Source organism: Rhagoletis pomonella, unplaced genomic scaffold (genome assembly GCF_013731165.1).
Source record: "Rhagoletis pomonella isolate Grant_MI unplaced genomic scaffold, Rhpom_1.0 Rhpom_scaffold_00008, whole genome shotgun sequence".
Taxonomy (NCBI): domain Eukaryota; kingdom Metazoa; phylum Arthropoda; class Insecta; order Diptera; family Tephritidae; genus Rhagoletis; species Rhagoletis pomonella.
This window is the reverse complement of record NW_023458562.1, coordinates 10,219,407-10,233,724: the sequence shown is the minus strand read 5'-3', so window position 1 is coordinate 10,233,724 and position 14,318 is coordinate 10,219,407. Positions and strand designations below refer to the sequence as shown.

The 14,318-nt window shown below is 33.8% G+C and overlaps 1 protein-coding gene across 8 annotated transcripts in view; it reads right to left on the bottom strand.

Annotated features, from left to right (window-relative positions):
* The window catches only part of LOC118744151 (matrix metalloproteinase-14), a 396,751-nt gene that overhangs the window by 229,635 nt on the left and 152,798 nt on the right, over positions 1-14,318 (bottom strand). The window lies entirely within an intron of this gene.

The window sequence follows — 14,318 nt, the reverse complement described above, 5'->3', positions numbered from 1 at the left end:
ATTTGTTTCGCTTCTTTGCTTCATTTCGGGGAATGCAAAGTAGAATGCTGCATCGTAGTCAGCTGAAAAATGGAATGAATATCTGTGGAAATTTGTCTCGCATAAAAATCATGTTTTGCTTTGTTCAATTTGCAGCGAAGTTGAAGTCAGTCAATGAAGTGACGTACAAGAGTGAGGAAGTACAATTTTAAGCTTAATTAAATATGCATGTCGGCCGCTGTGGCGTAGTGGTAAGCAGTGCGCGCTTCCACTCCGCAGCACCTGGGTTCAAGCCCTGGTCAAAGCAAGATCGCAAAAACGTATAGAAAAAGGTTTTTTCTTAACAGCGGTCGTCCCTCGACAGGCAATGGCAAACCTCCGAGTGTATTTCTGCCATGAAAAACAGCTTCTCATAAAAATACAATCGCCGTTCGGAGTCGGCGTAAAACTGTAGCTCCCTCCGATTTGCGTGACAACATCAAGGCGCACACCACAAGTCGGAGGAGAAGCTCGGCCAAACACTAGCATATGTGTAAGCGCCAATCTATTATTATTATTATTAAATATGCATGTATGTACATACCGATTTTAAAGATGTTAAAATAGGGCCTTCTTGAAGCGAAACGGTAAGCGATTCCCATCGCCTAGCTCGTTTCCACTTTCGTTTCTGTGGTAATCGTGTTTTTTGCTGGGACGTTAAATAATGTACGTACTTGTATAATTATTCATTAATTAACATAAAAATGCTATCACTCACACAAGCTTATATGGTAAGAGCTATTTACTCAAGGCTTAAAGGTAAGAAAAAAATCGATAGCGACTGTCAAAATTGGAAAGACCAATTTTTTGTTTTTGGAACTTAAAATCAAGAGTTTAGAGTATACTGTGCAAAAATTTCACTGCAATCGCGGGCCTAGAATATATAAATAATTGCAATTGTTTAAATTATTGTTAGTATAGAAGTAATTGTTTTGCAAATTTTATTCTGCAAATCTTTCTATTGTAAAGGGAAAAGCTTCAGCAACTCTCAAAAAAAAAAAATTCATCAACTTTCATCAAATGGGTCGCGAGTTACGAATTTTACTCTCAAAAATTGCAATATTCTTATAATGCCAAAAAAAAAAAAAAAAAAAACGAAGTGCAATTTCGAAAAACCGTCCAAAGTGTATTTTTGTTCTATAATTATCTACAGATTCGCACAATTGTCTTCACTTTCCAGAAAATCAATGAAAATTCAATGACACAGTTGGCGTGGTTTGACTCATTTTCCAATATTATTATGCGTTCAAGCTATTAAGATATTTCGTCTGAAATAAGTATATCGTTGTTTAAAGTACAAAACCGCGTATGTGAGGGTGCATAGATTATTTTCTAGAGAGTAAAAACATTCATATTTCAGAATGGTTCTCTTTTTTATAAAGCAATCGCATTTTTGGCTAGTATATTTCAGGACGAATGAATAAGGATTGCGCCAAGAGCTTGTGTGAGCAAATCTAATTTTTGACAGCCAATGTCAATTACGCGGTTTTGCAGAATGACGATATGCGGTTTTGTACTTTAAATACCGATATGTATATTGGATTTCTGTAGAACAATGATTCGCACCCATTTTGAAATTGCCACCAACTGTACTGTAAAGAGGAAAAAATTCTTAAAATGTATTTCGCTTTGCGAATAACTGTGCTATGAAATGCCGTACAGTTGGAGAATTTCAAGAACTTCTTCACGGATATAACTCTTTCCTTAGGTTATTTAAAGCGGCAAATGACCACCAAACCATAATCTTAGCAGAAGAGTGTGCCAATGAAAATCGTAAGCGTGAATTGTTGGTGAAAATGTTGAAGCAAAAAGTTCAATAAAATAAATACAAATTTTGGACGGGACGAAGTTCGCCGGGTCTGCTAATGCCTTAATAAATTTAGAATAGAATATGAAGGTCTAAAATAAGACGCTGTTGGTCTGCAAAAAAACATTCATGCACGATTCAATAATAAAAGGTTAGATACTTAATGCCAGCAATGATATAAAAAAGAAGGTAGTTTCATAGTCACTTTTCGGGCGCCATATTAACTACTTGACAATTAAACAGATTGTGACATTTTGTGTTACCATACCTAGTCCCAAATATATTTTTTTTTGTAAAAAAAATAAATAAATCACAAAATAAACAGAAAATTGGTCTTTGTTGTGAGCAGCCGGGAAAATTTAAATTTATACATATGCACATCTTTATATTTGCAACAAAAGAAACCAAAGTATTCCGTGAAATTAAAACCGCAAAAACCATTTAGTAGTAAATATAAATTTGTATTCATTGAAATGCCAATCATCGTAAAATGATTTGGACACAATAAAGTTAGCTTCGCAAACGTTAGTTTGGAGTCAAATTTACGCCCAAGTAAGTCTTTAATTTACTTCGTACCTTGTAAGAAGAATCGGATTGGTTCTTGATAAACGATTTAGTTTGTAATTTACTTTTCGTATATCCAGTAACACCTAATCGAACTTCATCGCACAACAATGGAGGGCCCTGATGCTACGAGTCCCCGAACAGTTCCCTTTGTGGAGGGAATATATGCTACCTCATTGCTCACGGTGAACTGGAATTTCAGTGCAAGAAGCGCCAACCTGTTGTCATATATGGTTCAGTGGCACAAACCTCCGACTCACAGCGCACAGCGTTTCGACTATATGGAGGCAGTGGAAATAATAGTAAACCTGCACCAATTTCACTGAAACTTGACATGTGCTCTAGTTTTACTTAGAAACAGGGAGTTATGAAATTTGGTAAAGATGGAATAATTGCCACGCCTTCTACTCTTGTGGGCGGAAACATTAAATTTCATCCGATTTCGATGAAATTTAGTTTGTGCTCTCTCTTTTATTAGAAAACCCTAAATATAAAATATGGGGAAGATTGGATCACTATAACGTCTAAAAAAAAAATAAAAAATGTGGGCCCAGACGTTAAAAGTGATGGAATTTTGGTAAATTTTTTTTCTGCTTTTCACTCTCAGAAAACAAAGGTTGTATTATAAAATTACTTAGGTGTAAATACTCGCTTTTTTCCCAATGTCTGGTGAGATTTTTGCATTGTTTGAAAAAATTTTTTTCGCGAAATTATGCCAGAAGAGGCTGAAAATCAAAAATTTAGAAAATCAAAAATAACACATTTTTGCAAAGTCGCGCGCAAAGATCAAATTATATATTCTAAAATTACATAAAATTCTTTAAAACATTTGTCTGATTTCAAGACCGGTACTCACACTTTTTTTTACTAAAAATCTTTAGCATCTAAATTTCAGAGTAAATTTTTTGGTAAGAAAATAGGAAAGTACCAAATAAAAGATAAATACCTTCACCTGAATATTCCACGATATTTAAATAATTGATTACAGTTGAAAAAGAAACATTTTTGCTTAATAAAAACTTTTAAATTTGTTCATCGATCACGCCAACTTGGCATTTTTTAAATGTACATTATTCTCTTCTAATAAATCACAAATATTTAATAAAAAACGTCCACGCCAAAAAAATACAATGTGGCAAAGCTATGTTTAATGTTTACATCTGGAGAAATGTCAAAAATCTGCTTTATAATCAAAAAATAGTAGTAATCATGATAAAAACATTACAAGGTAAATTCATTCTCTCATTTCGTCGGCCATGATTTTTTTCTGACGTTTGCTAACATTTTAAAATCATATAAAATTTAGAATAAAAAAAATTAAATTGTTCACAATTGTTGCTGTTTGAGTTTTGATTTTAAAATTATATTGTTGGCAAACGTCAGACTGCCTCTCAATGGTTTTACCTTGTTATGTTTTTATCATGGTAGTAATGAAACTCATTCTTTTTTGTATCATGTTGCCAGCCGCGTTTTGACACTCCCTTATAAAGGGTTGCATTTGAAGAACGGAGGAAGAGGAAAGAATGAAATCGCTAGGTGCGAAATATTAACAGACACCTAAGCGAAGTAGACAGTTAGTAGTGTGTTTGTAAAATCCCATGTATTTTTTTGCACAAAATTTGCCATTTTACGTGTATAAAAACTGCGAAACGTTTTAAATTTAAAATAAAACTATTGCGAGTTTTTTGTAAATATCACATTTTGATTTTTTTATATTTTCATCAGTTAAGCGTGTTTTACTTACATATATAAAAAATATATTGTACAAAAATGTATGGGAGCGAGGCAACTGCCAGGTTATCATAACTTTTATTAGTTCTGTTTTCGTATTTTTGAGTAAGAAACTATCCAGTAACTTGCTAGGAACCAAATTTCTCAGAGTACGTCAATATGTGTTCCAAATGAGAAAAGCATACAAGAAGGTACAAAAACGCAAAGCCAGCAAGAAGGCAGTTTTGAACAGCTGAATAATTTGTTATTTTCCGAAACGATTTTTTAAGAAAAGTAGTATTTCCTATTTATTATTTATATAAATATGTATGTTTATTTTGTCAATTGCAATTATAAAAGCTCCACAAACAATTCTTTTGTTAGTGTGAATCACACTAAGCATCATGCCATTAGCGGGTTTTCTTATTGGCAAGTAGTTACTAGTAACAATTTATTCAGTAAAAATTCAGTAAAACTTGCAACTTCAGCTGCCATTTTTGCTCTCTCAATTTCCTCTCTTTTGTTGATTTCTTGCAAGTTTTTGCGCTCGAAAACGCCAGCTAGTAAAAAATATGAAAAATATTACTGTTCTTACTGGATAGTGCATACAAAAACAGAACTATTATTGAATCGTGCTACGTATGCAATTGAATTTAAAAAGTAAATAATTCCTTTTCTACTAATAATTTTCTTTACTTTTTAAAGCCAACCGAATTTTTTCCGCGGTATCTTTGTTTTTAATATCTACTTATTACCATGATGTGGATATTTTATTCTTTTCAATTGCCACTTAACTTATTTACACACATATGTACATACCCTGCAAACCATTTATTCAGAATATTCTGAATCATAGAGAAATTTTAAAGAATTTGTAAATATCCTATCCGATTTTTTGCCGAATTTTCTAAAATGAAATAAACTATGAAGATTCTTAAAAAAATCGTTAAGATTTCGAGAACTTTGGTTTGCAGGGTATATATTGCATGTAAGTTCATCATTAAATTTATTTCCAGTTACTCGAAAGCACGTAAATACAATCCAAAATTACTCAATAGGGCTATTCGCGATTCGGTGCATAAGAGCTGACAAATTTATGCAATTGCAGAAATATGCCATGGATTGTGAGCGACGTTTATTAAACTGTCATGGTAAAACTTTTTTAATCAGTTGATAGAAATGTCAACCAGAGTTGCAATGCATAGCATTTTTATGCTATGGATTTTCGGTATTGCAAATTTGTCAAACCATGACAAATGCAAATGCGTGTATTTTGTTTGTGTATTGCAAATAATTTGCAATACAAATTTGCAATGCAATGATGCTAGGCCATTTGCACCGGATCGCGAATAGCCCTTATGATTGTTTTCTCGCATTTAGTGATTGTATTTTTTCCGTACTGGTAGCTAGCATTTGGATTGTGCACAAGGGTATAATAATTTTGTTCACATAACGGTTGTTTGTAACAGCCAAAACAAATCGAGATAGATATAGACAAATGTATACATAAATGATCAGAATGAAAAGAGAAATCGATTAAGCCATGTCTGTCTGTCAGTCTGTCCGTCCGTCCGTGTACACGATAACTCGAGCAAAAATCGAGATATCTCAACGAAATTTGGTATGTGGGTTTCCATTTATCCAAGGTAGGTTGGTATTGAAAATGGGCGAAATCGGACTGTAACCACGCCCACTTCCCATGTAACGGTAGTTTTCAGAAATACGAAAACTGCGATATTTTAGTAACTACAGGAGATTATTCACTCAAAATTGATATTTACAATAAGTTTTAGACGAAAAATAAGAATATTATAAATTTTCCGAAAAAAGGGCGTAGCCACGCGCACTTATGGTTACCTGTGTATATCTTGGTAACCGCTGCGCCAATTTCTTCCAAACTTGGCACAGTTGTTGGCCTTCGCACAACATACCAAACATTTTTAAAATCGGACAATAACCACGCCCACATCCCATATAACGGTAATTAAGAGAAATACAAAATCTTCGATAAATCAGTAAATATTAAAGCTAATTTATTCAAAATTGATGCTTGCAACAATTCTTAACCAATAAATACGTTTGTGATAAAATTTTGGAAAATTGGCGTGGCACCGCCCACTTACGATCACATATATGTATCTCGGTAACCGTTCTACCAATTTGTACCAAACTCGGTATGGTTATTGTGCTTGCCACATAAAAGCAAAACGTTGAAAATTATTGAAAGCGGACTAAAATTGAGGCCGCTTTACATATAACGGTAAATTTCAGAACTGCTTGAAACTTCAAAATTTCGATATCTAAGGACTTTAATTTACTCAAAATTGATACGCCCCGGCTTACCATGTAGCGGTAGCTTTCGGTAAGGTGAAAAACATATATTTAATACGTGCGCCGGATATTTAATATTCGGCTCCGCCCGAACATAGACTTTCTTACTTGTTTGGTTCAAATTTTTGTGGTGTGTATGAATTTAATTCGATAGTAAAGTTTTATCAGCCCTCAAGTAGGGCTGCCAGATATCTCCGTTGCCACCCGGAACACACTCTTCTGTGTAAGCGGAAAGGAATTTATACTTTCTCTTTGGCAGTTTCTAAGGGTAATCAAAACACTATAAACACACATTTTTATATTAGTGGTATTCATCAAGCAGATAATCTTATAAGTTTACGCACTCTGTTACATGAACGACCCACACTCTCTTTTCATTTACACATGCGACAATAGTTGTGTTTTCGTGGTTATAGAGCTCAGTATCACTAACTTTATACTCCTAGCACGGGGATAAATAAATTATAGAAACTACCTCACTAAATTGGAAAAAATTATATTTACGAGATAATATCTATTTAAATAAATATACATATAACATAAAGGCTATTTATTTGAAGCAAGTTAAAAGAAACAATGGCAGGATGTCTGTTTGTGTATGAATTCATTTGTCACGGCTACCAAACTTTGCGGCCAAATTATCAGTGAAACAAAACAAACAGACGGGATAATAATTGAACCAGATCTCTATCAGGATCATATGGTTGTTGTTGAATTTGCGTGCACAATTTGTATGCGGATCCCGAGTTGCGACAGAGTAGCATTGGCTTCAGTTTATCAAGTTTATTAATTGAAATCGCTGGATAAATTTATCAGAAATGTGTAAACGAGTTTCCATATAAGTTTTGACAGTTCATTTATAAGGTTTACACAATTATAAGTTCATACGGTTTACAATGCGTTTATAAGGTTTGATGAATACCCTTATTCTCTTATAAAGTTTGTCGCGAAAACTTACATTGGAATTAAAGCACGCGCGAAAAACAAACAAGCGAAACAAATAAAAAACAGCTGATGCTAATTACAAGGCTCTTACACGATATGTATTTGCATATGTAAATGCTACTTTTTTGTATGTGTCTACATACTCGTATGCACCATATATTAGAACGCACCAGAAATGGAGCATTTACATATGCAAATACACATCGTGTATGAGCGCTCTTACGAAGGGCACTTTGCACTTAAAGGTATCTATGTGGTTATATCGATCATTAAATATTGTTTGTGCAAAGTCCAACTATCTGAAGATGTAATTATTTCATAAATGACAGCGATAGTGATTTTTGAACTTCAACAAAAATTTTTGAAATATAGCCCAAAATTTGTTTACTTCGGGTTTATTTCTTGGATGTCCAAGTATGATAAAATTTATGATTTTATTAGCTATGTAACGCATAGTTCATGCTTTTAATAAATTTTTAGTTATAAATTACTTAGTATGTAAATTTTGTATACATATTTTTACTGAAGTACTCATAACTTCTACATTATTATTAAATTTAGATAGGCATATCGTTAACTTAATATAGAAAGCTCCAATCTAACACTTTTGCGTCTTTGCAGAGTAGTTCTAAAACTTTTACTGGTTTTTAATAAGCATAGAAACGCATTTTTTAATGCAGTAATTGTGAGTAATCTACACACTTTTGTGCAGAGCTTAATTTCAAAATAAAATTAGTTAGGGTTTTAACCGACTTCCAAAAAAAGGAGGAGGTTATTTATATTAAATTAACGATACATATGTAAAATATCATACTTTGACTTCCAAGTACGAAACCGGAGGCAAAGAATTATTCCATTTGATGTTGGTACTGATAGCAAATTTATTTTGAAATTTTTGTTAAAAATAATGCAAAGTTGTCGATAAATCAATGAATAGCTCCTAAACCAATAATCCCGGTGGAAAATATTGTTAATGTAGATGATGGAAAATTTAAAAATTTAACTTTGGCTTTATCTCTGATTCAGCATTCATGTAAAAATCTCGCAGGTTGGATTTTTCTATTTCTGTAAAGTTGATGGTTTCGGGTTCAGGAGTCCACGATTATTTTGTGTCCGGTTCAAGCATATTTTGCACTTGAACTCACGCCTCCACCGGTATAAAGTCCAGCTTACACAACAATTGAAGTCAGCTGAAAATTCACGGCGAGGTATTATAAATTCCAATATAATATGTGGAAAACTGTGGTATATTTTATGATTTAAAGACTGTATTCCTAAACGTAAATATTTACATATTACTCTACACAAAGCATCCATGTCGTTTAGACATGTCAATCAGAAATCTTCATCTATTCTGGTTTATGAATGGATGCATACGCACATGTGTGTGTATGAATGAATACAAATACATGCAAAATCTCGCTTTGAACGGACATATTATTGCAGAAGAAGAACTGAACTTTCTGCCCATTGACCATTCAAATAATAAAATATACATATCATGTAATTTAACATTCATCTAACATTCGTCATTTTAAGAGACGATTTTTTTTAAGAAGAGCGACACAGTAGTGTACACGTACAGAAATTATTAATGAATAACCAATTATAGTGAGCTCTCTGATAAACAAAAAATTTTCAGGTAAAAGGGTCACCGTATTTGAAATATTTAAATTTTTTTTTAATACAAAAAATCGTGACTTTTCATGTATTTTCTTTAACTGCATCTAAAAACTAGACTATACTTAGTAAATTGTTTATGTAAAATACTTCCAGATAGTTGCTTCTCCATACTCAAATGCAACGTAGTTAAAATATATTAAGGAAAAATCATAAAATTAGGACTATTTTGGGATTTTTAACTTTTTCATATTTTCTTCCCCAACTTTGACTATCTCTAGTGAAAAAAAATGTACTGAGCTATAACTTTACATTACATAAAAAAATTGTTCCTTTAATAAAGATTTCGGAAAGATGCCACTCTTACTGTTTCGAATAGAAAAAAAGTTATAGCCGCTTTTGTGGGCAAAGGACTGAGACACGCTAGAATGTATTTAATAGGTTTAAATTTAAGTTGCTCTTGTTACCGACCAATGACATGCTAAATAGTACAAAGGTACATTATTACCTGCTCCTGACATTATTTTATGTTACTTACCGGAATTAGTGAAAGGGGATTTTGTGAAATTGGACCCTTCGAACATTAGGTTTGTATAGTAACTTCTCCAGTAAAACATTGCAGCGAGAGCGTAAAAGTGAAATAGAGCGGAAAATTGAAAAGAAGAGAAAACTAGCTGATTTGACACTCTGCTGTAAACATTTTACTATTTATAAATCAGTTTCAAACTCTTTGCTTTACACACAAACACTTACACAGTCCAGTACATATTTTGATTTCCACTCATTTTACTTTTGTTACGCTTAACCAATTCAGCAAATGGCAGCTTTTGTCATTCATTCTTCTTCTTCTTCTGCTAGCAAATTCTGCTAGTAAAAATTTCACTAGCAAGAATTTGCAGCTCTCCCGTGTTATTACGCTCTCGATTCAGGGCTCTCCTGCAAATTTTTTGGGTTATTATACACTTTTCCAGTAACAATTTGCAGGTTCCAGTACAAATTAGTACTGACTATTTGTTACTATGACAGAGAACACGCAGTATACGTCGCATGAATATGTCCGCATGTCCGCACCTAATTTACGGTGAAGCTTGCTGTAATGCCAGAGCTGCTCAAAGACTCTATGCAGAGCGATACCCCAATCGTCGGCATCCGGGTCGTGAAGTATTCGCCCGGACCCATAGAGAAATATATGAAGATAAGTGATTTTTACACCTTTCTTGTTTGCTTGCTTGTTAAGTATCATTTTTCACTTTTTTAAGGTCGCATACCTGGAAGGCGTGGCGGCGAAACAGGACGGTAGATGTTGAAGTTGTGTTAGAGGAAGTGGAACTAGGTCCATCGACTTCAGTGAGGATGATGGAAAGACGGACGGGAATACCAAAAACTACAGTCCACAAAGCTTTAAAAGACCATCGATTTCATCCCTACCACATTCAACGTGTTCAGGCTCTACAGGAAAGAGATTACCTGTCGAGGGTTAGATTTTGCCGTGAAATGTTGCGAATGCATGAATCAGACCCTAACTTGTTTAATAAAATAATTTGGAGCGATGAATCATCATGCAAACGTGATGGTTATTTTAATTTTCATAACCTTCACAATTGGCTGATAGACAATCCTCACGAAATGAGAGAAGATCGTTCGCAGTATCGGTTTAAAATAAATTTATGGTGCGGTATTTTTTATTGTCAGATATTGGGACCTGTGGAACTGCCGCCAACGCTCAACTCTCACAGTTATTTAGAGTTCCTTCAGGAAAGGCTTCCAACTCTTTTTAAAGATGTACCCTTAAACCTGCGGCGAAGACCATGGCTGCAAAATGACGGGTGCCCTGCTCACTACGGGCGTGAAGTAAGAGCTCTTTTAGACGAAACTTATCCTCGCCGATGGATTGGACGATACGGGCCAATCACGTGGTCCGCTCGATCGCCAAACCTGACTTCATTAAATTTTTTCTACTGGGGCTGTTTTATGGACAAAATTTATTCAAAAACAATTCAAAACGAAGAGAATTTGCGGGAACAAATAAATGGAGCTGCTGCTGAGATAGTCCAATTGAGTTTAAGATCTCTAAAAGCCTCTTTTCTTAAAAGGTGCCGAGCTTGTCTTAGAGTAGAAGGTCGCCAATTTGAGCATACTTTATCAATAAATGAATACATTTTTCTTCAAACAACTCATGTATATTTTATTTCACGTGAACCCATCCTTCACAAAAAATATTGATAGATATTGTTGTTGTAGACTCTAGTCCGAATTCCGGTAAGCAACATAAAATAATGTCAGGAGCAGGAAATAATGTACCTTTGTACTATTTAGCATGTCATTGGTCGGTAACAAGAGCAACTTAACATTCTAGCGGGTCTCAGTCCTTTACCCACAAAAGCGGCTATTACTTTTTTTTTCTATTCGAAACAGTAAGAGTGGCACCTTTCTGAAATCTTTATTAAATGAGCAATTTTATTATGTAATGCAAAGTTATAGCTCAGTAAATTTTTTTTCACCAGAGATAGTCAAAGTTGGGGAAGAAAATATTAAAAAGTTAAAAATCCCAAAATAGTCCTAATTTTATGATGGTTCCTTAATATATTTTAACTACATTGCATTTGAGTATAGAGAAGCAACTATCTGGAAGTATTTTATATAAAAAATTTACTAAGTATAGTCTGGTTTGTAGATGCAGTTAAAGGAAATATATAGAAAGGCACGATTTTTTTTTTTAATTCAAAAAAAAGTTTAAATATTTCAAAAACGGTGACACTTTTACCTGAAATTTTTTTGTTTATCAGGGATACGGTTCAGATAAAAAAGATTTTGTTCTATAAGATTTTTTTGTCAAACTCTTCTAAATTATGTTTTCTGGTTGAAGGATTAGAGCATGTCCTAAAAATTTTAAATTTTGGGAAACTTAAATTGTTGGTCGCAGCGTATGATGAACATAAAATTATGAAACTGAATTTTTCTATCAAAACATTGTTATTAGAGCTCGCGATATTCGATTAATACGTGAGGAGCATTTTTCAGTAAGGATAAATATTTGAAAGAAAAACTCAATGTTAATGTTCCTCTCACCCTAACCGCCGATTTGACACCTAAACCTCCTTCTCGACTAATTGAACACAATCAAAAATTGGAAATTTTCAAAACATACGCTAATTTTTCAACTGAAAAATGGGGTTTTCTAGGACTTAGCAAAAAAACGTGTACCAAATAAAATATATCCTTTAAAGCGAATTAATGCAAGGGTATGTACATATGTGCGGAAAGTATTGATGCATTGTAGATTTAATGTTTACAACACTATGCTCCTCATAAGCCAAAGGATGTTTCTTCAAAATATTAATAAAATCGTTTGATGCTATTAAATTAAGTGTAGCGCACTTAATATGTCTTGGAAGACAGTTTTCGTTGACATAACTCAAACAATTACTGGGTTCAAGCACACTTTCGTTTGAAAACCTAAATAATGCATATTAGAAAAACCGAAATTATGCATATGCACTCTTTCGTTTGAAAGCCGAAATATTGCATATGAAGAAACCGAAATAATGCATATATGCACAGTTTCGGTTGAAAACCGAAATAATGCATATGAAAAAACCGAAATAATGCATACATGCACACTTTCGTTTGAAATCCGAAATAACGCATATGAGAAAAACAAAGTAATGCATACATGCACAGTTTCGGTTCAAAACCGAAATAATGCATATGACAAAAACCGAAGTAATGCATACATGCACAGTTTCGACTCAAAACCGAAGTAATGCATATGACAAAAACCGAAATAGTGCATACATGAAAACGAACTTTTTTCTGAGTAGGCGCCTTCGGCCGCGCTTAGGGATTGTAACCCTTACTAAGTAGAACTCTCCTTTCTGTGTTGCCGGAAAAGCAGGGCGGAAGTATTTTTGCGCAGAACTTTTTTCTGCGTAGGCGGCCTTCGGCCGCGCTTAGGGATTATAACCCTTACTAATCCTGTCTGTGTTGCCGGAAAAGGGGACCGGAATTATTTTTGCGTAGAAGTTCTTTCTGCGTAGGCGGCCTTCGGCCGTGCTTAGAAATTAAAACCCTTACTAAGTAGAAGTAAATAATTTATATTAGATAAAACGAAATTATCCATATGCACACTTTCGTTAGAAAACCGAAATAATGCATATAGCAAAAACCGAAATAATGCATGCATGCACAATTTCGATTCAAAACCAAAATAATGCTTATGGCAAAAACCGAAATAAAGCATAAATGCACAGTTTCGGATGAAAACCGAAATAATGCATATGTGAAAGACGAAGGTATGCATACATGCACAGTTTCGGTTGAAACCCGAAATAATGCATGTAACAAAAACCGAAATAATGCATGCATGCACAGTTTCGGTTGAAAACCGAAATAATGCATTTGAAAACCCCGAAGTAATGCATACATGCACAGTTTCGGTTGAAAACCGAAATAATGCATATGAGAAAATACCGAAATTATGCATATGCATACTTTTGTTTTAAAAGCCAAATAATGCATATGAAAAAAAAACGAAGTAATGCATACATGCACAGTTTCGGTTTAAAACCGAAATAATGCATATGGCAAAAACCGAAATAAAGCATACATGCACAGTTTCGGTTGAAACCGAAATAATGTCTAAATGCACAGTTTCCATATGCGCAATTTCGGTTTTTGTATTCTATCATTCTTGCATGCGACGTATACTGCGTGTTCTCTGTCATAGTAATAATAACACAATGTTCGAAGGGTGCAATTTCACAAAATTCACCTTTACTACATACATAAAAAATTTACTAAGTATAGCCTGGTTTGTAGATGCAGTTTGAAAAACTGACTTCAGATTCCTAATTAGCAACCCCTGGTAACAAGTTCCAACCCATGACAATGCGTAAATCGTTCAGTATCAACGTTTTAATTTTACTAATGTCTTTTCGAGAGCATATTTTCGGAAACTAGGCTAATTCTTACTGTCCAAGACAGATGTGTAATTAAGGGGATGTTCCCCAATAATACCAGAGTAATTAAATCTAAAAACCACATTTGTAGCTGCATGTCAAGAAAATAAAAAATTTAGAAACTCGGAGTTTTTACAAAAAAAAAACCGACCAGCGCGACCTCTAAAATAGCTTTTTTTTTTCAAAATGAAAAAAATGTCTCTTTTTTTTATCACAAATAACAATATTCTGATGTAGCGTTTATGAATTTCCAAAAAGAGGGCTTTTATGAACCACTCTAATATAGTATATAGTTTGCTTAGCTGCACATCCTTCTTTGCACGAAAAACTTGTGCACGTAACCGAAAAAGGCACTTAAGCGAATT